Consider the following 25,534-nt stretch of genomic DNA (forward strand, 5'->3'; position numbering starts at 1 on the left):
CTTGGGTCGACATTGTGCCTTTTGTATTTAATTCGGATGCAACTTCTGTGATTCATCGTCAATAAGAGCGTCAGAGGGATACAGTAAACCTGAAGTGAAGCATCGGAATCTATAACTAGTGTCACAGGAATGGTTCAAAACATAGACAGTTGGAAGAGTCAGTCTTCTTGTACTTAATTCGGCATTGTGCCTTTTGTATTTAATTAAGATTTAATTTCTGTGTTTCATCGTCAATAATAAGGTCAGAGGCATACAGTAAACCTGATGTGAAGCATCGGAATCTATAACTAGTGTCACAGGAATGGTTCAAAACATAGTCAGTAAGAAGAGTCAGTTTTCTTGTACTTAAGTCGGCATTGTGCCTTTTGTATTTAATTCCGATGCAATTTCTGTGTTTCATCGTCAATAAGAAGGTCAGAGGGATACAGTATACCTGAAGTGAAGCATCGGAATCTATAACTAGTGTCACAGGAATTGTTCAATCATAGACAGTAAGAACAGTCAGTCTTTTTGTACTTAAGTCGGCATTGTGCCTTTTGTATTTTATTCCGATGCAATTTCTGTGTTTCATCGTCAATACGAAAGTCAGAGGGATACAGTCAACCTGAAGTGAAGCATCGGAATCTATAACTAGTGTCACAGGAATGGTTCAAAACATAAACAGTAAGAAGGGTCCGTCTTCTTGTACTTAAGTCAGCATTGTGCCTTTTGTATTTAATTCCGATGCAATATCTGTGTTTTTTCGTCATTAAGAAGGTCAGAGGGATACAGTAAAACTGAAGTCAAGCATCGGAATCTATAACTAGTGTCACAGAAATGGTTCAAAACATAGACAGTAAGAAGAGCCAGTCTTCTTGAACTTGAGTCGGCATTGTGCTTTTTGTATTTAATTAGGATGCAACGTCTGTGTTTCATCGTCAATAAGGTCAGAGGGATACGGTAAACCTGAAGTGAAGCATCGGAATCTATAACTAGTGTCACAGGAATGGTTCAAAACATAGACAGTAAGAAGAGTCAGTCTTTTTGTACTTAAGTCGACATTGTGCCTTTTGTATTTAATTCCGATGCAATTTCTGTGTTTCATCGTCAATACGAAAGTCAGAGGGATACAGTAAACCTGAAGTGAAGCATCGGAATCTATAACTAGTGTCACAGGAATAGTTCAAAACATAGACACTAAGAAAGGTCAGTCTTCTTGTACTTAAGTCGGCATTGTGCCTTTTGTATTTAATTCCGATGAATTTTCTGTGTTTGATCGTCAATACGAAGGTCAGAGGGAAACAGTATACATGATGTGAAGCATGGGAATCTATTACTAATGTCACAGGAATGGTTCAAACCAATGACAGTAAGAAGAGTCAGTGTTCTTGTACTTAAGTCGGCATTGTGCCTTTTGTATTTAATCAAGATGCAATTTCTGTGTTTCATCGTCAATAAGAAGGTGAAAGGGCACAGTAAACCTGAAGTGAAGCATCGGAATCTATAACTAGAGTCACAGGCATGGTTCAAAATATAGACAGTAAGTAGAGTCAGTCTTCTTGTACTTAAGTCGGCATTGTGAATTTTTTTTTAACTTCCGGTGCAATTCCTGTGTTTCAACGTCAATACGTAGGTCAGAGGGATACAGTAAACCTGAAGTGAAGCATCGGAATCTATAACCAGAGTCACAGGAATGGTTCAAAACATAGAAAGTAAGAAGGATCTGTTTTCTTGAACTTAAGTCGGCATTGTGCCTTTTGTATTTAATTCCGATGCAATATCTGTATTTCTTCGTCAATAACAAGGTCAGAGAGATGCAGTAAACCTGAAGTGAAACATCGGAATCTATAACTAGTGTCACAGAAATGGTTCAAAACATAGACAGTAAGAAGAGCCAGTCTTCTTGTACTTGAGTCGGCATTGTGCCTTTAGTATTTAATTCCGATGCAATTTCTGTATTTCTTCGTCAATAAGAAGGTCAGAGGGATACAGTATACCTGAAGTGAAGCATCGTAATCTATAACTAGTGTCACAGAAATGGTTCAAAACATAGACAATAAGAAGAGACAGTCTTCCTGTATTTATGTCGGCATTGTGCTTTTTGTAAATAATTCCGATGCAATTTCTGTGTTTCATCGTCAATAAGAAGCTCAGAGGGATACAGTAAATCTGAAGTGAAGCATCGGAATCTATAACTAGTGTCACAGGAATGGTTCAAAACATAGACAGTAAGAAGAGGCATTCTTCTTGTACTTAAGTCGGCATTGTGCCTTTTGTATTTAATTCCGATGCAATTTACGTGTTTCATCGTCAATAAGAAGGTCAGAGGGATACAGTAAACCTGAAGTGAAGCATCGGAATCTATAACTAGTGTCACAGGAATGGTTCAAAACATAGACAGTAAGAAGAGTCAGTCTTTTTGTACTTAAGTCGGCATTGTGCCTTTTGTATTTAATTCCGATGCAATTTCTGTGTTTCATCGTCAATACGAAAGTCAGAGGGATACAGTAAACCTGAAGTGAAGCATCGGAATCTATGACTAGTGTCACAGGAAAGGTTCAAAACATAGACAGTAAGAAGGGTCAGCCTTCTTGTACTTAAGTCAGCATTGTGCCTTTTGTATTTAATTCCGATGCAATTTACGTGTTTCATCGTCAATAAGAAGGTCAGAGGAATACAGTAAACCTGAAGTGAAGCATCGGAATCTATAACTAGTGTCTAAGGAATGGTTCAAAACATAGACAGTAAGAAGAGTCAGTTTTCTTGTACATAAGTCGGCATTGTGCCTTTTGTAATTAATTCCGATGCAACTTCTGTGTTTCATCGTCAATAAGAAGGCCACAGGGAGACAGTAAACCTGAACTGAAGTATCGGAATCTATAACTAGTGTCACAGGAATGGTTTAAATCATAGACAGTAAGAAGAGTCAGTTTTCTTGTACTTAGGTCGGCATTGGGCCTTTTGAATATAATTACGATGCAATTTCTGTGCTTCTTCGTCAATAAGAAGGTCTGAGGGATGCAGTAAACCTGAAGGGAAGCATCGGAATCTATAACTAGTGTCACAGAAATGGTTCAAAACATAGACAGTAATAAGAGCCAGCCTTCTTGTACTTGTGTCGGCATTGTGCCTTTTCTATTTAATTCGGATGCAACTGTGTTTTATCGTCAATAAGAGCGTCAGAGGGATACAGTAAACCTGAAGTGAAGCATCGGAATCTATAACTAGTGTCACAGGAATGGTTCAAAACATAGACAGTAGGAACAGTCAGTCTTCTTGTACTTAATTCGGCATTGTGACTTTTGTATTTAATTAAGATTTAATTTCTGTGTTTCATCGTCAATAATAAGGTCAGAGGCATACAGTAAACCTGATGTGAAGCATCGGAATCTATAACTAGTGTCACAGGGATGGTTCAAAACATAGTCAGTAAGAAGAGTCAGTTATCTTGTACTTAAGTCGGCATTGTGATTTTGTATTTAATTCCGATGCAATTTCTGTGTTTCATCGTCAATACGAAGGTCAGAGGGATGCAGTATACCTGAAGTGAAGCATCGGAATCTATAACTAGTGTCACAGGAATTGTTCAAATCATAGACAGTAAGAACAGTCAGTCTTTTTGTACTTAAGTCGGCATTGTGCCTTTTGTATTTTATTCCGATGCAATATCTGTGTATTTTCGTCATTAAGAAGGTCAGAGGGATACAGTAAAACTGAAGTCAAGCATCGGAATCTATAACTAGTGTCACAGAAATGGTTCAAAACATAGACAGTAAGAAGAGCCAGTCTTCTTGTACTTGAGTCGGCATTGTGCCTTTTGTATTTAATTAGGATGCAACGTCTGTGTTTCATCGTCAATAAGAAGGTCAGAGGGATACGGTAAACCTGAAGTGAAGCATCGGAATCTATAAGTAGTGTCACAGAATGGTTTAAAACATAGACAGTAAGAAGACCCATTCTTCTTATACTTATATCGGCATTGTGCCTTTTGTATTTAATTACGATGCAATTTACGTGTTTCATCGTCAATAAGAAGGTCAGAGGGATACAGTAAACCTGAAGTGAAGCATCGGAATCTACAACTAGTGTCACAGGAATGGTTCAAAACATAGACAGTAAGAAGAGTCAGTTTTCTTGTACATAAGTCGGCATTGTGCCTTTTGTATTTAATTCCGATGCAATTTCTGTGTTTCATCGTAAATAAGAAGGTCACAGGGAGACAGTGAACCTGAACTGAAGCATCGGAATCTATAACTAGTGTCACAAGAATGGTTCAAAACTTAGACAGTAAGAAGAGCCAGTCTTCTTGTTCTTGGGTCGACATTGTGCCTTTTGTATTTAATTCGGATGCAACTTCTGTGTTTCATCGTCAATAAGAGCGTCAGAGGGATACAGTAAACCTGAAGTGAAGCATCGGAATCTATAACTAGAGTCACAGGAATGGTTCAAAACATAGAAAGTAAGAAGGATCTGTTTTCTTGAACTTAAGTCGGCATTGTGCCTTTTGTATTTAATTCCGATGCAATATCTGTATTTCTTCGTCAATAACAAGGTCAGAGAGATGCAGTAAACCTGAAGTGAAACATCGGAATCTATAACTAGTGTCACAGAAATGGTTCAAAACATAGACAGTAAGAAGAGCCAGTCTTCTTGTACTTGAGTCGGCATTGTGCCCTTAGTATTTAATTCCGATGCAATTTCTGTATTTCTTCGTCAATAAGAAGGTCAGAGGGATACAGTATACCTGAAGTGAAGCATCGTAATCTATAACTAGTGTCACAGAAATGGTTCAAAACATAGACAGTAAGAAGAGTCAGTCTTCCTGTACTTATGTCGGCATAGTGCCTTTTGTAAATAATTCCGATGCAATTTCTGTGTTTCATCGTCAATAAGAAGCTCAGAGGGATACAGTAAATCTGAAGTGAAGCATCGGAATCTATAACTAGTGTCACAGGAATGGTTCAAAATAGACAGTAAGAAGATGCATTCTTCTTGTACTTAAGTCGGCATTGTGCCTTTTGTATTTAATTCCGATGCAATTTACTTGTTTCATCGTCAATAAGAAGGTCAGAGGGATACAGTAAACCTGAAGTGAAGCATCGGAATCTATAACTAGTGTCACAGGAATGGTTCAAAACATAGACAGTAAGAAGAGTCAGTCTTTTTGTACTTAAGTCGGCATTGTGCCTTTTGTATTTAATTCCGATGCAATTTCTGTGTTTCATCGTCAATACGAAAGTCAGAGGGATACAGTATACCTGAAGTGAAGCATCGGAATCTATGACTAGTGTCACAGGAAAGGTTCAAAACATAGACAGTAAGAAGGGTCAGCCTTCTTGTACTTAAGTCAGCATTGTTCCTTTTGTATTTAATTCCGATGCAATTTACGTGTTTCATCGTCAATAAGAAGGTCAGAGGAATACAGTAAACCTGAAGTGAAGCATCGGAATCTATAACTAGTGTCTAAGGAAAGGTTCAAAACATAGACAGTAAGAAGAGTCAGTTTTCTTGTACATAAGTCGGCATTGTGCCTTTTGTAATTAATTCCGATGCAACTTCTGTGTTTCATCGTCAATAAGAAGGCCACAGGGAGACAGTAAACCTGAACTGAAGTATCGGAATCTATCACTAGTGTCACAGGAATGGTTTAAATCATAGACAGTAAGAAGAGTCAGTTTTCTTGTACTTAGGTCGGCATTGGGCCTTTTGAATATAATTACGATGCAATTTCTGTGCTTCTTCGTCAATAAGAAGGTCTGAGGGATGCAGTAAACCTGAAGGGAAGCATCGGAATCTATAACTAGTGTCACAGGAAAGGTTCAAACATAGACAGTAATAAGAGCCAGCCTTCTTGTACTTGTGTCGGCATTGTGCCTTTTCTATTTAATTCGGATGCAACTTCTGTGTTTTATCGTCAATAAGAGCGTCAGAGGGATACAGTAAACCTGAAGTGAAGCATCGGAATCTATAACTAGTGTCACAGGAATGGTTCAAAACATAGACAGTAGGAACAGTCAGTCTTCTTGTACTTAATTCGGCATTATGACTTTTGTATTTAATTAAGATTTAATTTCTGTGTTTCTTCGTCAATAATAAGGTCAGAGGCATACAGTAAACCTGATGTGAAGCATCGGAATCTATAACTAGTGTCACAGGGATGGTTCAAAACATAGTCAGGAAGAAGAGTCAGTTATCTTGTACTTAAGTCGGCATTGTGATTTTGTATTTAATTCCGATGCAATTTCTGTGTTTCATCGTCAATAAGAAGGTCAGAGGGATGCAGTATACCTGAAGTGAAGCATCGGAATCTATAACTAGTGTCACAGGAATTGTTCAAATCATAGACAGTAAGAACAGTCAGTCTTTTTGTACTTAAGTCGGCATTGTGCCTTTTGTATTTTATTCCGATGCAATTTCTGTGTTTCATCGTCAATACGAAAGTCAGAGGGATACAGTAAACCTGAAGTGAAGCATCGGAATCTATAACCAGTGTCACAGGAATGGTTCAAAACATAGACAGTAAGAAGGGTCCGTCTTCTTGTACTTTAGTCAGCATTGTGCCTTTTGTATTTAATTCCGATGCAATATCTGTATTTCTTCGTCAATAACAAGGTCAGAGAGATGCAGTAAACCTGAAGTGAAACATCGGAATCTATAACTAGTGTCACAGAAATGGTTCAAAACATAGACAGTAAGAAGAGCCAGTCTTCTTGTACTTGAGTCGGCATTGTGCCTTTAGTATTTAATTCCGATGCAATTTCTGTATTTCTTCGTCAACAAGAAGGTCAGAGGGATACAGTATACCTGAAGTGAAGCATCGTAATCTATAACTAGTGTCACAGAAATGGTTCAAAACATAGACAGTAAGAAGAGTCAGTCTTCCTGTACTTATGTCGGCATTGTGCCTTTTGTAAATAATTCCGATGCAATTTCTGTGTTTCATCGTCAATAAGAAGCTCAGAGGGATACAGTAAATCTGAAGTGAAGCATCGGAATCTATAACTAGTGTCACAGGAATGGTTCAAAACATAGACAGTAAGAAGAGGCATTCTTCTTGTACTTAAGTCGGCATTGTGCCTTTTGTATTTAATTCCGATGCAATTTACGTGTTTCATCGTCAATAAGAAGGTCAGAGGGATACAGTAAACCTGAAGTGAAGCATCGGAATCTATAACTAGTGTCACAGGAATGGTTCAAAACATAGACAGCAAGAAGAGTCAGTCTTTTTGTACTTAAGTCGGCATTGTGCCTTTTGTATTTAATTCCGATGCAATTTCTGTGTTTCATCGTCAATACGAAAGTCAGAGGGATACAGTAAACCTGAAGTGAAGCATCGGAATCTATGACTAGTGTCACAGGAAAGGTTCAAAACATAGACAGTAAGAAGGGTCAGCCTTCTTGTACTTAAGTCAGCATTGTGCCTTTTGTATTTAATTCCGATGCAATTTACGTGTTTCATCGTCAATAAGAAGGTCAGAGGAATACAGTAAACCTGAAGTGAAGCATCGGAATCTATAACTAGTGTCTAAGGAATGGTTCAAAACATAGACAGTAAGAAGAGTCAGTTTTCTTGTACATAAGTCGGCATTGTGCCTTTTGTAATTAATTCCGATGCAACTTCTGTGTTTCATCGTCAATAAGAAGGCCACAGGGAGACAGTAAACCTGAACTGAAGTATCGGAATCTATAACTAGTGTCACAGGAATGGTTTAAATCATAGACAGTAAGAAGAGTCAGTTTTCTTGTACTTAGGTCGGCATTGGGCCTTTTGAATATAATTACGATGCAATTTCTGTGCTTCTTCGTCAATAAGAAGGTCTGAGGGATGCAGTAAACCTGAAGGGAAGCATCGGAATCTATAACTAGTGTCACAGAAATGGTTCAAAACATAGACAGTAATAAGAGCCAGCCTTCTTGTACTTGTGTCGGCATTGTGCCTTTTCTATTTAATTCGGATGCAACTTCTGTGTTTTATCGTCAATAAGAGCGTCAGAGGGATACAGTAAACCTGAAGTGAAGCATCGGAATCTATAACTAGTGTCACAGGAATGGTTCAAAACATAGACAGTAGGAACAGTCAGTCTTCTTGTACTTAATTCGGCATTGTGACTTTTGTATTTAATTAAGATTTAATTTCCGTGTTTCATCGTCAATAATAAGGTCGGAGGCATACAGTAAACCTGATGTGAAGCATCGGAATCTATAACTAGTGTCACAGGGATGGTTCAAAACATAGTCAGTAAGAAGAGTCAGTTATCTTGTACTTAAGTCGGCATTGTGATTTTGTATTTAATTCCGATGCAATTTCTGTGTTTCATCGTCAATAAGAAGGTCAGAGGGATGCAGTATACCTGAAGTGAAGCATCGGAATCTATAACTAGTGTCACAGGAATTGTTCAAATCATAGACAGTAAGAACAGTCAGTCTTTTTGTACTTAAGTCGGCATTGTGCCTTTTGTATTTTATTCCGATGCAATTTCTGTGTTTCATCGTCAATACGAAAGTCAGAGGGATACAGTAAACCTGAAGTGAAGCATCGGAATCTATAACCAGTGTCACAGGAATGGTTCAAAACATAGACAGTAAGAAGGGTCCGTCTTCTTGTACTTTAGTCAGCATTGTGCCTTTTGTATTTAATTCCGATGCAATATCTGTGTATTTTCGTCATTAAGAAGGTCAGAGGGATACAGTAAAACTGAAGTCAAGCATCGGAATCTATAAGTAGTGTCACAGAATGGTTTAAAACATAGACAGTAAGAAGACCCATTCTTCTTATACTTATATCGGCATTGTGCCTTTTGTATTTAATTACGATGCAATTTACGTGTTTCATCGTCAATAAGAAGGTCAGAGGGATACAGTAAACCTGAAGTGAAGCATCGGAATCTACAACTAGTGTCACAGGAATGGTTCAAAACATAGACAGTAAGAAGAGTCAGTTTTCTTGTACATAAGTCGGCATTGTGCCTTTTGTATTTAATTCCGATGCAATTTCTGTGTTTCATCGTAAATAAGAGCGTCAGAGGGATACAGTAAACCTGAAGTGAAGCATCGGAATCTATAACTAGAGTCACAGGAATGGTTCAAAACATAGAAAGTAAGAAGGATCTGTTTTCTTGAACTTAAGTCGGCATTGTGCCTTTTGTATTTAATTCCGATGCAATATCTGTATTTCTTCGTCAATAACAAGGTCAGAGAGATGCAGTAAACCTGAAGTGAAACATCGGAATCTATAACTAGTGTCACAGAAATGGTTCAAAACATAGACAGTAAGAAGAGCCAGTCTTCTTGTACTTGAGTCGGCATTGTGCCTTTAGTATTTAATTCCGATGCAATTTCTGTATTTCTTCGTCAATAAGAAGGTCACAGGGATACAGTATACCTGAAGTGAAGCATCGTAATCTATAACTAGTGTCACAGAAATGGTTCAAAACATAGACAGTAAGAAGAGTCAGTCTTCCTGTACTTATGTCGGCATTGTGCCTTTTGTAAATAATTCCGATGCAATTTCTGTGTTTCATCGTCAATAAGAAGCTCAGAGGGACACAGTAGATCTGAAGTGAAGCATCGGAATCTATAACTAGTGTCACAGGAATGGTTCAAAACATAGACAGTAAGAAGAGGCATTCTCCTTGTACTTAAGTCGGCATTGTGCCTTTTGTATTTAATTCCGATGCAATTTACGTGTTTCATCGTCAATAAGAAGGTCAGAGGGATACAGTAAACCTGAAGTGAAGCATCGGAATTTATAACTAGTGTCACAGGAATGGTTCAAAACATAGACAGTAAGAAGAGTCAGTCTTTTTGTACTTAAGTCGGCATTGTGCCTTTTGTATTTAATTCCGATGCAATTTCTGTGTTTCATCGTCAATACGAAAGTCAGAGGGATACAGTAAACCTGAAGTGAAGCATCGGAATCTATAACTAGTGTCACAGGAATGGTTTAAAACATAGACAGTAGGAACAGTCAGTCTTCTTGTACTTAATTCGGCATTGTGACTTTTGTATTTAATTAAGATTTAATTTCTGTGTTTCATCGTCAATAATAAGGTCAGAGGCATACAGTAAACCTGATGTGAAGCATCGGAATCTATAACTAGTGTCACAGGGATGGTTCAAAACATAGTCAGTAAGAAGAGTCAGTTATCTTGTACTTAAGTCGGCATTGTGATTTTGTATTTAATTCCGATGCAATTTCTGTGTTTCATCGTCAATAAGAAGGTCAGAGGGATGCAGTATACCTGAAGTGAAGCATCGGAATCTATAACTAGTGTCACAGGAATTGTTCAAATCATAGACAGTAAGAACAGTCAGTCTTTTTGTACTTAAGTCGGCATTGTGCCTTTTGTATTTTATTCCGATGCAATTTCTGTGTTTCATCGTCAATACGAAAGTCAGAGGGATACAGTAAACCTGAAGTGAAGCATCGGAATCTATAACCAGTGTCACAGGAATGGTTCAAAACATAGACAGTAAGAAGGGTCCGTCTTCTTGTACTTTAGTCAGCATTGTGCCTTTTGGATTTAATTCCGATGCAATATCTGTGTATTTTCGTCATTAAGAAGGTCAGAGGGATACAGTAAAACTGAAGTCAAGCATCGGAATCTATAACTAGTGTCACAGAAATGGTTCAAAACATAGACAGTAAGAAGAGCCAGTCTTCTTGTACTTGAGTCGGCATTGTGCCTTTTGTATTTAATTAGGATGCAACGTCTGTGTTTCATCGTCAATAAGAAGGTCAGAGGGATACGGTAAACCTGAAGTGAAGCATCGGAATCTATAAGTAGTGTCACAGAATGGTTTAAAACATAGACAGTAAGAAGACCCATTCTTCTTATACTTATATCGGCATTGTGCCTTTTGTATTTAATTACGATGCAATTTACGTGTTTCATCGTCAATAAGAAGGTCAGAGGGATACAGTAAACCTGAAGTGAAGCATCGGAATCTACAACTAGTGTCACAGGAATGGTTCAAAACATAGACAGTAAGAAGAGTCAGTTTTCTTGTACATAAGTCGGCATTGTGCCTTTTGTATTTAATTCCGATGCAATTTCTGTGTTTCATCGTAAATAAGAAGGTCACAGGGAGACAGTGAACCTGAACTGAAGCATCGGAATCTATAACTAGTGTCACAGGAATGGTTCAAAACTTAGACAGTAAGAAGAGCCAGTCTTCTTGTTCTTGGGTCGACATTGTGCCTTTTGTATTTAATTCGGATGCAACTTCTGTGTTTCATCGTCAATAAGAGCGTCAGAGGGATACAGTAAACCTGAAGTGAAGCATCGGAATCTATAACTAGTGTCACAGGAATGGTTCAAAACATAGACAGTTGGAAGAGTCAGTCTTCTTGTACTTAATTCGGCATTGTGCCTTTTGTATTTAATTAAGATTTAGTTTCTGTGTTTCATCGTCAATAATAAGGTCAGAGGCATGCAGTAAACCTGATGTGAAGCATCGGAATCTATAACTAGTGTCACAGGAATGGTTCAAATCATAGTCAGTAAGAAGAGTCAGTTATCTTGTACTTAAGTCGGCATTGTGCCTTTTGTATTTAATTCCGATGCAATTTCTGTGTTTCATCGTCAATAAGAAGGTCAGAGGGATACAGTATACCTGAAGTGAAGCATCGGAATCTATAACTAGTGTCACAGGAATTGTTCAAATCATAGACAGTAAGAAGAGTCAGTCTTTTTGTACTTAAGTCGGCATTGTGCCTTTTGTATTTTATTCCGATGCAATTTCTGTGTTTCATCGTCAATACGAAAGTCAGAGGGATACAGTAAACCTGAAGTGAAGCATCGGAATCTATAACTAGTGTCACAGGAATGGTTCAAAACATAAACAGTAAGAAGGGTCCGTCTTCTTGTACTTAAGTCAGCATTGTGCCTTTTGTATTTAATTCCGATGCAATATCTGTGTTTTTTCGTCATTAAGAAGGTCAGAGGGATACAGTAAAACTGAAGTCAAGCATCGGAATCTATAACTAGTGTCACAGAAATGGTTCAAAACATAGACAGTAAGAAGAGCCAGTCTTCTTGTACTTGAGTCGGCATTGTGCTTTTTGTATTTAATTAGGATGCAACGTCTGTGTTTCATCGTCAATAAGAAGGTCAGAGGGATACGGTAAACCTGAAGTGAAGCATCGGAATCTATAACTAGTGTCACAGGAATGGTTCAAAACATAGACAGTAAGAAGCCCCATTCTTCTTATACTTATATCAGCATTGTGCCTTTTGTATTTAATTACGATGCAATATCTGTGTTTTTTCGTCATTAAGAAGCTCAGAGGGATACAGTAAAACTGAAGTCAAGCGTCGTAATCTATAACTAGTGTCACAGAAGTGGTTCAAAACATAGACAGTAAGAAGAGCCAGTCTTCTTGTACTTGAGTCGGCATTGTGCCTTTTGTATTTAATTCCGATGCAATTTCTGTGTTTCATCGTCAATAAGAAGGTCAGAGGGATACAGTAAACCTGAAGTGAAGCATCGGAATCTATAACTAGAGTCACAGGAATGGTTCAAAACATAGAAAGTAAGAAGGATCTGTCTTCTTGAACTTAAGTCGGCATTGTGCCTTTTGTATTTAATTCCGATGCAATATCTGTATTTCTTCGTCAATAAGAGGGTCAGAGTGATGCAGTAAACCTGAAGTGAAGCATCGGAATCTGTAACTAGTGTCACAGAAATGGTACAAAACATAGACAGTAAGAAGAGCCAGTCTTCTTGTACTTGAGTCGGCTTTGTGCCTTTTGTATTTAATTCCGATGCAATTTCTGTATTTCTTCGTCAATAAGAACGTCAGAGGGATACAGTATACCTGAAGTGAAGCATCGGAATCTATAACTAGTGTAGAGAAATGGTTCAAAACATAGACAGTAAGAAGAGTCAGTCTTCTTGTACTTATGTCGGCATTGTGCCTTTTGTAAAAATTCCGATGCAATTTCTGTGTTTCATCGTCAATAAGAAGCTCAGAGGGATACAGTAAATCTGAAGTGAAGCATCGGAATCTATAACTAGTGTCACAGGAATGGTTCAAAACATAGACAGTAAGAAGAGGCATTCTTCTTGTACTTAAGTCGGCATTGTGCCTTTTGTATTTAATTCCGATGCAATTTACGTGTTTAATCGTCAATAAGAAGGTCAGAGGGATACAGTAAACCTGAAGTGAAGCATCGGAATCTATAACTAGTGTCACAGGAATGGTTCAAAACATAGACATTAAGAAGAGTCAGTCTTTTTGTACTTAAGTCGGCATTGTGCCTTTTGTATTTAATTCCGATGCAATTTCTGTGTTTCATCGTCAATACGAAAGTCACAGGGATACAGTAAACCTGAAGTGAAGCATCGGAAACTATAACTAGTGTCACAGGAAAGGTTCAAAACATAGACAGTAAGAAGGGTCAGTCCTCTTGTACTTAAGACGGCATTGTGCCTTTTGTATTTAATTCCGATGCAATTTACGTGTTTCATCGTCAATAACAAGGTCAGAGGAATACAGTAAACCTGAAGTGAAGCATCGGAATCTATAACTAGTGTCTAAGGAATGGTTCAAAACATAGACAGTTAGAAGAGTCAGTTTTCTTGTACATAAGTCGGCATTGTGCCTTTTGTAATTAATTACGATGCAATTTCTGTGTTTCATCGTCAATAAGAAGGTCACAGGGAGACAGTAAACCTGAACTGAAGTATCGGAATCTATAACTAGTGTCACAGGAATGGTTCAAATCATAGACAGTAAGAAGAGTCAGTTTTCTTGTACTTAGGTCGGCATTGGGCCTTTTGAATATAATCACGATGCAATTTCTGTGCTTCTTCGTCTATAAGAAGGTCTGAGGGATGCAGTAAACCTGAAGGGAAGCATCGGAATCTATAACTAGTGTCACAGAAATGGTTCAAAACATAGACAGTAATAAGAGCCAGCCTTCTTGTACTTGTGTCGGCATTGTGCCTTTTGTATTTAATTCGGATGCAACTTCTGTGTTTCATCGTCAATAAGAGCGTCAGAGGGATACAGTAAACCTGAAGTGAAGCATCGGAATCTATAACTAGTGTCACAGGAATGGTTCAAAACATAGACAGTAGGAACAGTCAGTCTTCTTGTACTTAATTCGGCATTGTGCCTTTTGTATTTAATTAAGACTTAATTTCTGTGTTTCATCGTCAATAATAAGTTCAGAGGCATACAGTAAACCTGATGTGAAGCATCGGAATCTATAACTAGTGTCACAGAAATGGTTCAAAACATAGACAGTAAGAAGAGCCTGTCTTCTTGTACTTGAGTCGGCATTGTGCCTTTTGTATTTTATTCCGATGCAATTTCTGTGTTTCATCGTCAATACGAAAGTCAGAGGGATACAGTAAAACTGAAGTCAAGCATCGGAATCTATAACTAGTGTCACAGAAATGGTTCAAAACATAGACAGTAAGAAGAGCCAGTCTTCTTGTACTTGAGTCGGCATTGTGCCTTTTGTATTTAATTAGGATGCAACGTCTGTGTTTCATCGTCAATAAGAAGGTCAGAGGGATACGGTAAACCTGAAGTGAAGCAACGGAATCTATAACTAGTGTCACAGGAATGCTTCAAAACGTAGACAGTAAGAAGACCCATTCTTCTTATACTTATATCGGCATTGTGCATTTTGTATTTAATTACGATGCAATTTACGTGTTTCATCATCAATAAGAAGGTCAGAGGGATACAGTAATCCTTAAGTGAAGCATCGGAATCTACAACTAGTGTCACAGGAATGGTTCAAAACATAGACAGTAAGAAGAGTCAGTTTTCTTGTACATAAGTCGGCATTGTGCCTTTTGTATTTAATTCCGATGCAATTTCTGTGTTTCATCGTCAATAAGAAGGTCACAGGGAAACAGTAAACCTGAACTGAAGCATCGGAATCTATAACTAGTGTCACAGGAATGGTTCAAAACTTAGACAGTAAGAAGAGCCAGTCTTCTTGTACTTGGGTCGACATTGTGCCTTTTGTATTTAATTCGGATGCAACTTCTGTGTTTCATCGTCAATAAGAGCGTCAGAGGGATACAGTAAACCTGAAGTGAAGCATCGGAATCTATAACTAGTGTCACAGGAATGGTTCAAAACATAGACAGTTGGAGGAGTCAGTCTTCTTGTACTTAATTCGGCATTGTGCCTTTTGTATTTAATTAAGATTTAATTTCTGTGTTTCATCGTCAATAATAAGGTCAGAGGGATACAGTAAACCTGAAGTGAAGCATCGGAATCTATAACTAGAGTCACAGGAATGGTTCAAAACATAGAAAGTAAGAAGGATCTGTCTTCTTGAACTTAAGTCGGCATTGTGCCTTTTGTATTTAATTCCGATGCAATATCTGTATTTCTTCGTCAATAAGAAGGTCAGAGGGATGCAGTAAACCTGAAGTGAAGCATCGGAATCTATTACTAGTGTCACAGAAATGGTTCAAAACATAGACAGTAAGAAGAGCCAGTCTTCTTGTACTTGAGTCGGCATTGTGCCTTTTGTATTTAATTCCGATGCAATTTCTGTGTTTCATCGTCAATAAGAAGGTCAGAGGGATACAGTAAACCTGAAGTGAAGCATCGGAATCTATAACTAGAGTCACAGGAATGGTTCAAAACATAGAAAGTAAGAAGGATCTGTCTTCTTGAACTTAAGTCGGCATTGTGCCTTTTGTATTTAATTCCGATGCAATATCTGTATTTCTTCGTCAATAAGAGGGTCAGAGTGATGCAGTAAACCTGAAGTGAAGCATCGGAATCTGTAACTAGTGTCACAGAAATGGTACAAAACATAGACAGTAAGAAGAGCCAGTCTTCTTGTACTTGAGTCGGCTTTGTGCCTTTTGTATTTAATTCCGATGCAATTTCTGTATTTCTTCGTCAATAAGAACGTCAGAGGGATACAGTATACCTGAAGTGAAGCATCGGAATCTATAACTAGTGTAGAGAAATGGTTCAAAACATAGACAGTAAGAAGAGTCAGTCTTCTTGTACTTATGTCGGCATTGTGCCTTTTGTAAAAATTCCGATGCAATTTCTGTGTTTCATCGTCAATAAGAAGCTCAGAGGGATACAGTAAATCTGAAGTGAAGCATCGGAATCTATAACTAGTGTCACAGGAATGGTTCAAAACATAGACAGTAAGAAGAGGCATTCTTCTTGTACTTAAGTCGGCATTGTGCCTTTTGTATTTAATTCCGATGCAATTTACGTGTTTAATCGTCAATAAGAAGGTCAGAGGGATACAGTAAACCTGAAGTGAAGCATCGGAATCTATAACTAGTGTCACAGGAATGGTTCAAAACATAGACATTAAGAAGAGTCAGTCTTTTTGTACTTAAGTCGGCATTGTGCCTTTTGTATTTAATTCCGATGCAATTTCTGTGTTTCATCGTCAATACGAAAGTCAGAGGGATACAGTAAACCTGAAGTGAAGCATCGGAAACTATAACTAGTGTCACAGGAAAGGTTCAAAACATAGACAGTAAGAAGGGTCAGTCCTCTTGTACTTAAGACGGCATTGTGCCTTTTGTATTTAATTCCGATGCAATTTACGTGTTTCATCGTCAATAACAAGGTCAGAGGAATACAGTAAACCTGAAGTGAAGCATCGGAATCTATAACTAGTGTCTAAGGAATGGTTCAAAACATAGACAGTTAGAAGAGTCAGTTTTCTTGTACATAAGTCGGCATTGTGCCTTTTGTAATTAATTACGATGCAATTTCTGTGTTTCATCGTCAATAAGAAGGTCACAGGGAGACAGTAAACCTGAACTGAAGTATCGGAATCTATAACTAGTGTCACAGGAATGGTTCAAATCATAGACAGTAAGAAGAGTCAGTTTTCTTGTACTTAGGTCGGCATTGGGCCTTTTGAATATAATCACGATGCAATTTCTGTGCTTCTTCGTCTATAAGAAGGTCTGAGGGATGCAGTAAACCTGAAGGGAAGCATCGGAATCTATAACTAGTGTCACAGAAATGGTTCAAAACATAGACAGTAATAAGAGCCAGCCTTCTTGTACTTGTGTCGGCATTGTGCCTTTTGTATTTAATTCGGATGCAACTTCTGTGTTTCATCGTCAATAAGAGCGTCAGAGGGATACAGTAAACCTGAAGTGAAGCATCGGAATCTATAACTAGTGTCACAGGAATGGTTCAAAACATAGACAGTAGGAACAGTCAGTCTTCTTGTACTTAATTCGGCATTGTGCCTTTTGTATTTAATTAAGACTTAATTTCTGTGTTTCATCGTCAATAATAAGTTCAGAGGCATACAGTAAACCTGATGTGAAGCATCGGAATCTATAACTAGTGTCACAGAAATGGTTCAAAACATAGACAGTAAGAAGAGCCTGTCTTCTTGTACTTGAGTCGGCATTGTGCCTTTTGTATTTTATTCCGATGCAATTTCTGTGTTTCATCGTCAATACGAAAGTCAGAGGGATACAGTAAAACTGAAGTCAAGCATCGGAATCTATAACTAGTGTCACAGAAATGGTTCAAAACATAGACAGTAAGAAGAGCCAGTCTTCTTGTACTTGAGTCGGCATTGTGCCTTTTGTATTTAATTAGGATGCAACGTCTGTGTTTCATCGTCAATAAGAAGGTCAGAGGGATACGGTAAACCTGAAGTGAAGCAACGGAATCTATAACTAGTGTCACAGGAATGCTTCAAAACGTAGACAGTAAGAAGACCCATTCTTCTTATACTTATATCGGCATTGTGCATTTTGTATTTAATTACGATGCAATTTACGTGTTTCATCATCAATAAGAAGGTCAGAGGGATACAGTAATCCTTAAGTGAAGCATCGGAATCTACAACTAGTGTCACAGGAATGGTTCAAAACATAGACAGTAAGAAGAGTCAGTTTTCTTGTACATAAGTCGGCATTGTGCCTTTTGTATTTAATTCCGATGCAATTTCTGTGTTTCATCGTCAATAAGAAGGTCACAGGGAAACAGTAAACCTGAACTGAAGCATCGGAATCTATAACTAGTGTCACAGGAATGGTTCAAAACTTAGACAGTAAGAAGAGCCAGTCTTCTTGTACTTGGGTCGACATTGTGCCTTTTGTATTTAATTCGGATGCAACTTCTGTGTTTCATCGTCAATAAGAGCGTCAGAGGGATACAGTAAACCTGAAGTGAAGCATCGGAATCTATAACTAGTGTCACAGGAATGGTTCAAAACATAGACAGTTGGAGGAGTCAGTCTTCTTGTACTTAATTCGGCATTGTGCCTTTTGTATTTAATTAAGATTTAATTTCTGTGTTTCATCGTCAATAATAAGGTCAGAGGGATACAGTAAACCTGAAGTGAAGCATCGGAATCTATAACTAGAGTCACAGGAATGGTTCAAAACATAGAAAGTAAGAAGGATCTGTCTTCTTGAACTTAAGTCGGCATTGTGCCTTTTGTATTTAATTCCGATGCAATATCTGTATTTCTTCGTCAATAAGAAGGTCAGAGGGATGCAGTAAACCTGAAGTGAAGCATCGGAATCTATTACTAGTGTCACAGAAATGGTTCAAAACATAGACAGTAAGAAGAGCCAGTCTTCTTGTACTTGAGTCGGCATTGTGCCTTTTGTATTTAATTCCGATGCAATTTCTGTATTTCTTCGTCAATAAGAACGTCAGAGGGATACAGTATACCTGAAGTGAAGCATCGGAATCTATAACTAGTGTAGAGAAATGGTTCAAAACATAGACAGTAAGAAGAGTCAGTCTTCTTGTACTTATGTCGGCATTGTGCCTTTTGTAAAAATTCCGATGCAATTTCTGTGTTTCATCGTCAATAAGAAGCTCAGAGGGATACAGTAAATCTGAAGTGAAGCATCGGAATCTATAACTAGTGTCACAGGAATGGTTCAAAACATAGACAGTAAGAAGAGGCATTCTTCTTGTACTTAAGTCGGCATTGTGCCTTTTGTATTTAATTCCGATGCAATTTACGTGTTTAATCGTCAATAAGAAGGTCAGAGGGATACAGTAAACCTGAAGTGAAGCATCGGAATCTATAACTAGTGTCACAGGAATGGTTCAAAACATAGACATTAAGAAGAGTCAGTCTTTTTGTACTTAAGTCGGCATTGTGCCTTTTGTATTTAATTCCGATGCAATTTCTGTGTTTCATCGTCAATACGAAAGTCAGAGGGATACAGTAAACCTGAAGTGAAGCATCGGAAACTATAACTAGTGTCACAGGAAAGGTTCAAAACATAGACAGTAAGAAGGGTCAGTCCTCTTGTACTTAAGACGGCATTGTGCCTTTTGTATTTAATTCCGATGCAATTTACGTGTTTCATCGTCAATAACAAGGTCAGAGGAATACAGTAAACCTGAAGTGAAGCATCGGAATCTATAACTAGTGTCTAAGGAATGGTTCAAAACATAGACAGTTAGAAGAGTCAGTTTTCTTGTACATAAGTCGGCATTGTGCCTTTTGTAATTAATTACGATGCAATTTCTGTGTTTCATCGTCAATAAGAAGGTCACAGGGAGACAGTAAACCTGAACTGAAGTATCGGAATCTATAACTAGTGTCACAGGAATGGTTCAAATCATAGACAGTAAGAAGAGTCAGTTTTCTTGTACTTAGGTCGGCATTGGGCCTTTTGAATATAATCACGATGCAATTTCTGTGCTTCTTCGTCTATAAGAAGGTCTGAGGGATGCAGTAAACCTGAAGGGAAGCATCGGAATCTATAACTAGTGTCACAGAAATGGTTCAAAACATAGACAGTAATAAGAGCCAGCCTTCTTGTACTTGTGTCGGCATTGTGCCTTTTGTATTTAATTCGGATGCAACTTCTGTGTTTCATCGTCAATAAGAGCGTCAGAGGGATACAGTAAACCTGAAGTGAAGCATCGGAATCTATAACTAGTGTCACAGGAATGGTTCAAAACATAGACAGTAGGAACAGTCAGTCTTCTTGTACTTAATTCGGCATTGTGCCTTTTGTATTTAATTAAGACTTAATTTCTGTGTTTCATCGTCAATAATAAGTTCAGAGGCATACAGTAAACCTGATGTGAAGCATCGGAATCTATAACTAGTGTCACAGAAATGGTTCAAAACATAGACAGTAAGAAGAGCCTGTCTTCTTGTACTTGAGTCGGCATTGTGCCTTTTGTATTTTATTCCGATGCAATTTCTGTGTTTCATCGTCAATACGAAAGTCAGAGGGATACAGTAAAACTGAAGTCAAGCATCGGAATCTATAACTAGTGTCACAGAAATGGTTCAAAACATAGACAGTAAGAAGAGCCAGTCTTCTTGTACTTGAGTCGGCATTGTGCCTTTTGTATTTAATTAGGATGCAACGTCTGTGTTTCATCGTCAATAAGAAGGTCAGAGGGATACGGTAAACCTGAAGTGAAGCAACGGAATCTATAACTAGTGTCACAGGAATGCTTCAAAACGTAGACAGTAAGAAGACCCATTCTTCTTATACTTATATCGGCATTGTGCATTTTGTATTTAATTACGATGCAATTTACGTGTTTCATCATCAATAAGAAGGTCAGAGGGATACAGTAATCCTTAAGTGAAGCATCGGAATCTACAACTAGTGTCACAGGAATGGTTCAAAACATAGACAGTAAGAAGAGTCAGTTTTCTTGTACATAAGTCGGCATTGTGCCTTTTGTATTTAATTCCGATGCAATTTCTGTGTTTCATCGTCAATAAGAAGGTCACAGGGAAACAGTAAACCTGAACTGAAGCATCGGAATCTATAACTAGTGTCACAGGAATGGTTCAAAACTTAGACAGTAAGAAGAGCCAGTCTTCTTGTACTTGGGTCGACATTGTGCCTTTTGTATTTAATTCGGATGCAACTTCTGTGTTTCATCGTCAATAAGAGCGTCAGAGGGATACAGTAAACCTGAAGTGAAGCATCGGAATCTATAACTAGTGTCACAGGAATGGTTCAAAACATAGACAGTTGGAGGAGTCAGTCTTCTTGTACTTAATTCGGCATTGTGCCTTTTGTATTTAATTAAGATTTAATTTCTGTGTTTCATCGTCAATAATAAGGTCAGAGGGATACAGTAAACCTGAAGTGAAGCATCGGAATCTATAACTAGAGTCACAGGAATGGTTCAAAACATAGAAAGTAAGAAGGATCTGTCTTCTTGAACTTAAGTCGGCATTGTGCCTTTTGTATTTAATTCCGATGCAATATCTGTATTTCTTCGTCAATAAGAAGGTCAGAGGGATGCAGTAAACCTGAAGTGAAGCATCGGAATCTATTACTAGTGTCACAGAAATGGTTCAAAACATAGACAGTAAGAAGAGCCAGTCTTCTTGTACTTGAGTCGGCATTGTGCCTTTTGTATTTAATTCCGATGCAATTTCTGTATTTCTTCGTCAATAAGAAGGTCAGAGGGATACAGTATACCTGAAGTGAAGCATCGGAATCTATAACTAGTGTCACAGAAATGGTTCAAAACATAGACAGTAAGAAGAGTCAATCTTCTTGTACTTATGTCGGCATTGTGCCTTTTGAAAATAATTCCGATGCAATTTCTGTGTTTCATCGTCAATAAGAAGCTCAGAGGGATACAGTAAATCTGAAGTGAAGCATCGGAATCTATAACTAGTGTCACAGGAATGGTTCAAAACATAGACAGTAAGAAGAGGCATTCTTCTTGTACTTAAGTCGGCATTGTGCCTTTGTATTTAATTCCGATGCAATTTACGTGTTTCATCGTCAATAAGAAGGTCAGAGGGATACAGTAAACCTGAAGTGAAGCATCGGAATCTATAACTAGTGTCACAGGAATGGTTCAAAACATAGACAGTAAGAAGGGTCAGTCTTCTTGTACTTAAGTCGGCATTGTGCCTTTTGTATTTAATTCCGATGCAATTTACGTGTTTCATCGTCAATAAGAAGGTCAGAGGGATACAGTAAACCTCATGTGAAGCATCGGAATCTATAACTAGTGTCACAGGAATGGTTCAAAACATAGACAGTAAGAAGAGGCATTCTTCTTGTACTTAAGTCGGCATTGTGCATTTTGTATTTAATTCCGATGCAATTTCTGTGTTTCATCGTCAATACGAAAGTCAGAGGGATACAGTAAACCTGAAGTGAAGCATCGGAATCTATAACTAGTGTCACAGGAATGGTTCAAACATAGACAGTAAGAAGAGTCAGTCTTTTTGTACTTAAGTCGGCATTGTGCCTTTTGTATTTAATTCCGATGAATTTTCTGTGTTTGATCGTCAATACGAAGGTCAGAGGGAAACAGTATACATGATGTGAAGCATGGGAATCTATTACTAATGTCACCGGAATGGTTCAAACCAATGACAGTAAGAAGAGTCAGTGTTCTTGTACCTAAGTCGGCATTGTGCCTTTTGTATTTAATCAAGATGCAATTTCTGTGTTTCATCGTCAATAAGAAGGTGAAAGGGCACAGTAAACCTGAAGTGAAGCATCGGAATCTATAACTAGAGTCACAGGAATGGTTCAAAACATAGACAGTAAGAAGAGTCAGTCTTCTTGTACTTAAGTCGACATTGTGCCTCTTGTATGTATTTCCGATGCAATCTCTGTGTTTCATCGTCAATAAGAAGCTCACAAGGATACAGTAACCCTGAAGTGAAGCATCGGAATCTATAACTAGTGTCACAGGCATGGTTCAAAAAATAGACAGTAAGTAGAGTCAGTCTTTTTGTGCTTAAGTCGGCATTGTGAATTTTTTTTTAATTCCGGTGCAATTTCTGTGTTTCATCGTCAATACGAAGGTCAGAGGGATACAGTAAATCTGAAGTGAAGCATCGGAATCTATAACTAGAGTCACAGGAATGGTCCAAAACATAGAAAGTAAGAAGGATCTGTCTTCTTGAACTTAAGTCAGCATTGTGCCTTTTGTATTTAATTCCGATGCAATATCTGTATTTCTTCGTCAATAAGAAGGTCAGAGGGATGCAGTAAACCTGAAGTGAAGCATCGGAATCTATAACTAGTGTCACAGAAATGGTTCAAAACATAGACAGTAAGAAGAGCCAGTCTTCTTGTACTTGAGTCGGCATTGTGCCTTTTGTATTTAATTCCGATGCAATTTCTGTATTTCTTCGTCAATAAGAAGGTCAGAGGGATACAGTATACCTGAAGTGAAGCATCGGAATCTATAACTAGTGTCACAGAAATGGTTCAAAACATAGACAGTAAGAAGAGTCAGTCTTCTTGTACTTATGTCGGCATTGTGCCTTTTGTAAATAATTCCGATGCAATTTCTGTGTTTCATCGTCAATAAGAAGCTCAGAGGGATACAGTAAATCTGAAGTGAAGCATCGGAATCTATAACTAGTGTCACAGGAATGGTTCAAAACATAGACAGTAAGAAGAGGCATTCTTCTTGTACTTAAGTCGGCATTGTGCCTTTTGTATTTAATTCCGATGCAATTTACGTGTTTCATCGTCAATAAGAAGGCCACAGGGAGACAGTAAACCTGAACTGAAGTATCGGAATCTATAACTAGTGTAACAGGAATGGTTCAAATCATAGACAGTAAGAAGAGTCAGTTTTCTTGTACTTAGGTCGGCATTGGGCCTTTTGAATATAATTACGATGCAATTTCTGTGCTTCTTCGTCAATAAGAAGGTCTGAGGGATGCAGTTAACCTGAAGGGAAGCATCGGAATCTATAACTAGTGTCACAGAAATGCTTCAAAACATAGACAGTAATAAGAGCCAGCCTTCTTGTACTTGTGTCGGCATTGTGCCTTTTCTATTTAATTCGGATGCAACTTCTGTGTTTCATCGTCAATAAGAGCGTCAGAGGGATACAGTAAACCTGAAGTGAAGCATCGGAATCTATAATTAGTGTCACAGGAATGGTTCAAAACATAGTCAGTAAGAAGAGTCAGTTATCTTGTACTTAAGTCGGCATTGTGATTTTGTATTTAATTCCGATGCAATTTCTGTGTTTCATCGTCAATAAGAAGGTCAGAGGGATGCAGTATACCTGAAGTGAAGCATCGGAATCTATAACTAGTGTCACAGGAATTGTTCAAATCATAGACAGTAAGAACAGTCAGTCTTTTTGTACTTAAGTCGGCATTGTGCCTTTTGTATTTTATTCCGATGCAATTTCTGTGTTTCATCGTCAATACGAAAGTCAGAGGGATACAGTAAACCTGAAGTGAAGCATCGGAATCTATAACCAGTGTCACAGGAATGGTTCAAAACATAGACAGTAAGAAGGGTCCGTCTTCCTGTACTTTAGTCAGCATTGTGCCTTTTGTATTTAATTCCGATGCAATATCTGTGTTTTTTCGTCATTAAGAAGGTCAGAGGGATACAGTAAAACTGAAGTCAAGCATCGGAATCTATAACTAGTGTCACAGAAATGGTTCAAAACATAGACAGTAAGAAGAGCCAGTCTTCTTGTACTTGAGTCGGCATTGTGCCTTTTGTATTTAATAAGGATGCAACGTCTGTGTTTCATCGTCAATAAGAAGGTCAGAGGGATACGGTAAACCTGAAGTGAAGCATCGGAATCTATAAGTAGTGTCACAGAATGGTTCAAAACATAGACAGTAAGAAGACCCATTCTTCTTATACTTATATTGGCATTGTGCCTTTTGTATTTAATTACGATGCAATTTACGTGTTTCATCGTCAATAAGAAGGTCAGAGGGATACAGTAAACCTGAAGTGAAGCATCGGAATCTACAACTAGTGTCACAGGAATGGTTCAAAACATAGACAGTAAGAAGAGTCAGTTTTCTTGTACATAAGTCGGCATTGTGCCTTTTGTATTTAATTCCGATGCAATTTCTGTGTTTCATCGTCAATAAGAAGGTCACAGGGAGACAGTGAACCTGAACTGAAGCATCGGAATCTATAACTAGTGTCACAGGAATGGTTCAAAACTTAGACAGTAAGAAGAGCCAGTCTTCTTGTACTTGGGTCGACATTGTGCCTTTTGTATTTAATTCGGATGCAACTTCTGTATTTCATCGTCAATAAGAGCGTCAGAGGGATACAGTAAACCTGAAGTGAAGCATCGGAATCTATAACTAGTGTCACAGGAATGGTTCAAAACATAGACAGTTGGAAGAGTCAGTCTTCTTGTACTTAATTCGGCATTGTGCCTTTTGTATTTAATTAAGATTTAATTTCTGTGTTTCATCGTCAATAATAAGGTCAGAGGCATACAGTAAATCTGATGTGAAGCATCGGAATCTATAACTAGTGTCACAGGAATGGTTCAAAACATAGTCAGTAAGAAGAGTCAGTTATCTTGTACTTAAGTCGGCATTGTGCCTTTTGTATTTAATTCCGATGCAATATCTGTGTTTTTTCGTCATTAAGAAGGTCAGAGGGATACAGTAAAACTGAAGTCAAGCATCGGAATCTATAACTAGTGTCACAGAAATGGTTCAAAACATAGACAGTAAGAAGAGCCAGTCTTCTTGAACTTGAGTCGGCATTGTGCTTTTTGTATTTAATTAGGATGCAACGTCTGTGTTTCATCGTCAATAAGAAGGTCAGAGGGATACGGTAAACCTGAAGTGAAGCATCGGAA

This window comes from Schistocerca piceifrons, chromosome 2 (genome assembly GCF_021461385.2).
Source record: "Schistocerca piceifrons isolate TAMUIC-IGC-003096 chromosome 2, iqSchPice1.1, whole genome shotgun sequence".
Taxonomy (NCBI): domain Eukaryota; kingdom Metazoa; phylum Arthropoda; class Insecta; order Orthoptera; family Acrididae; genus Schistocerca; species Schistocerca piceifrons.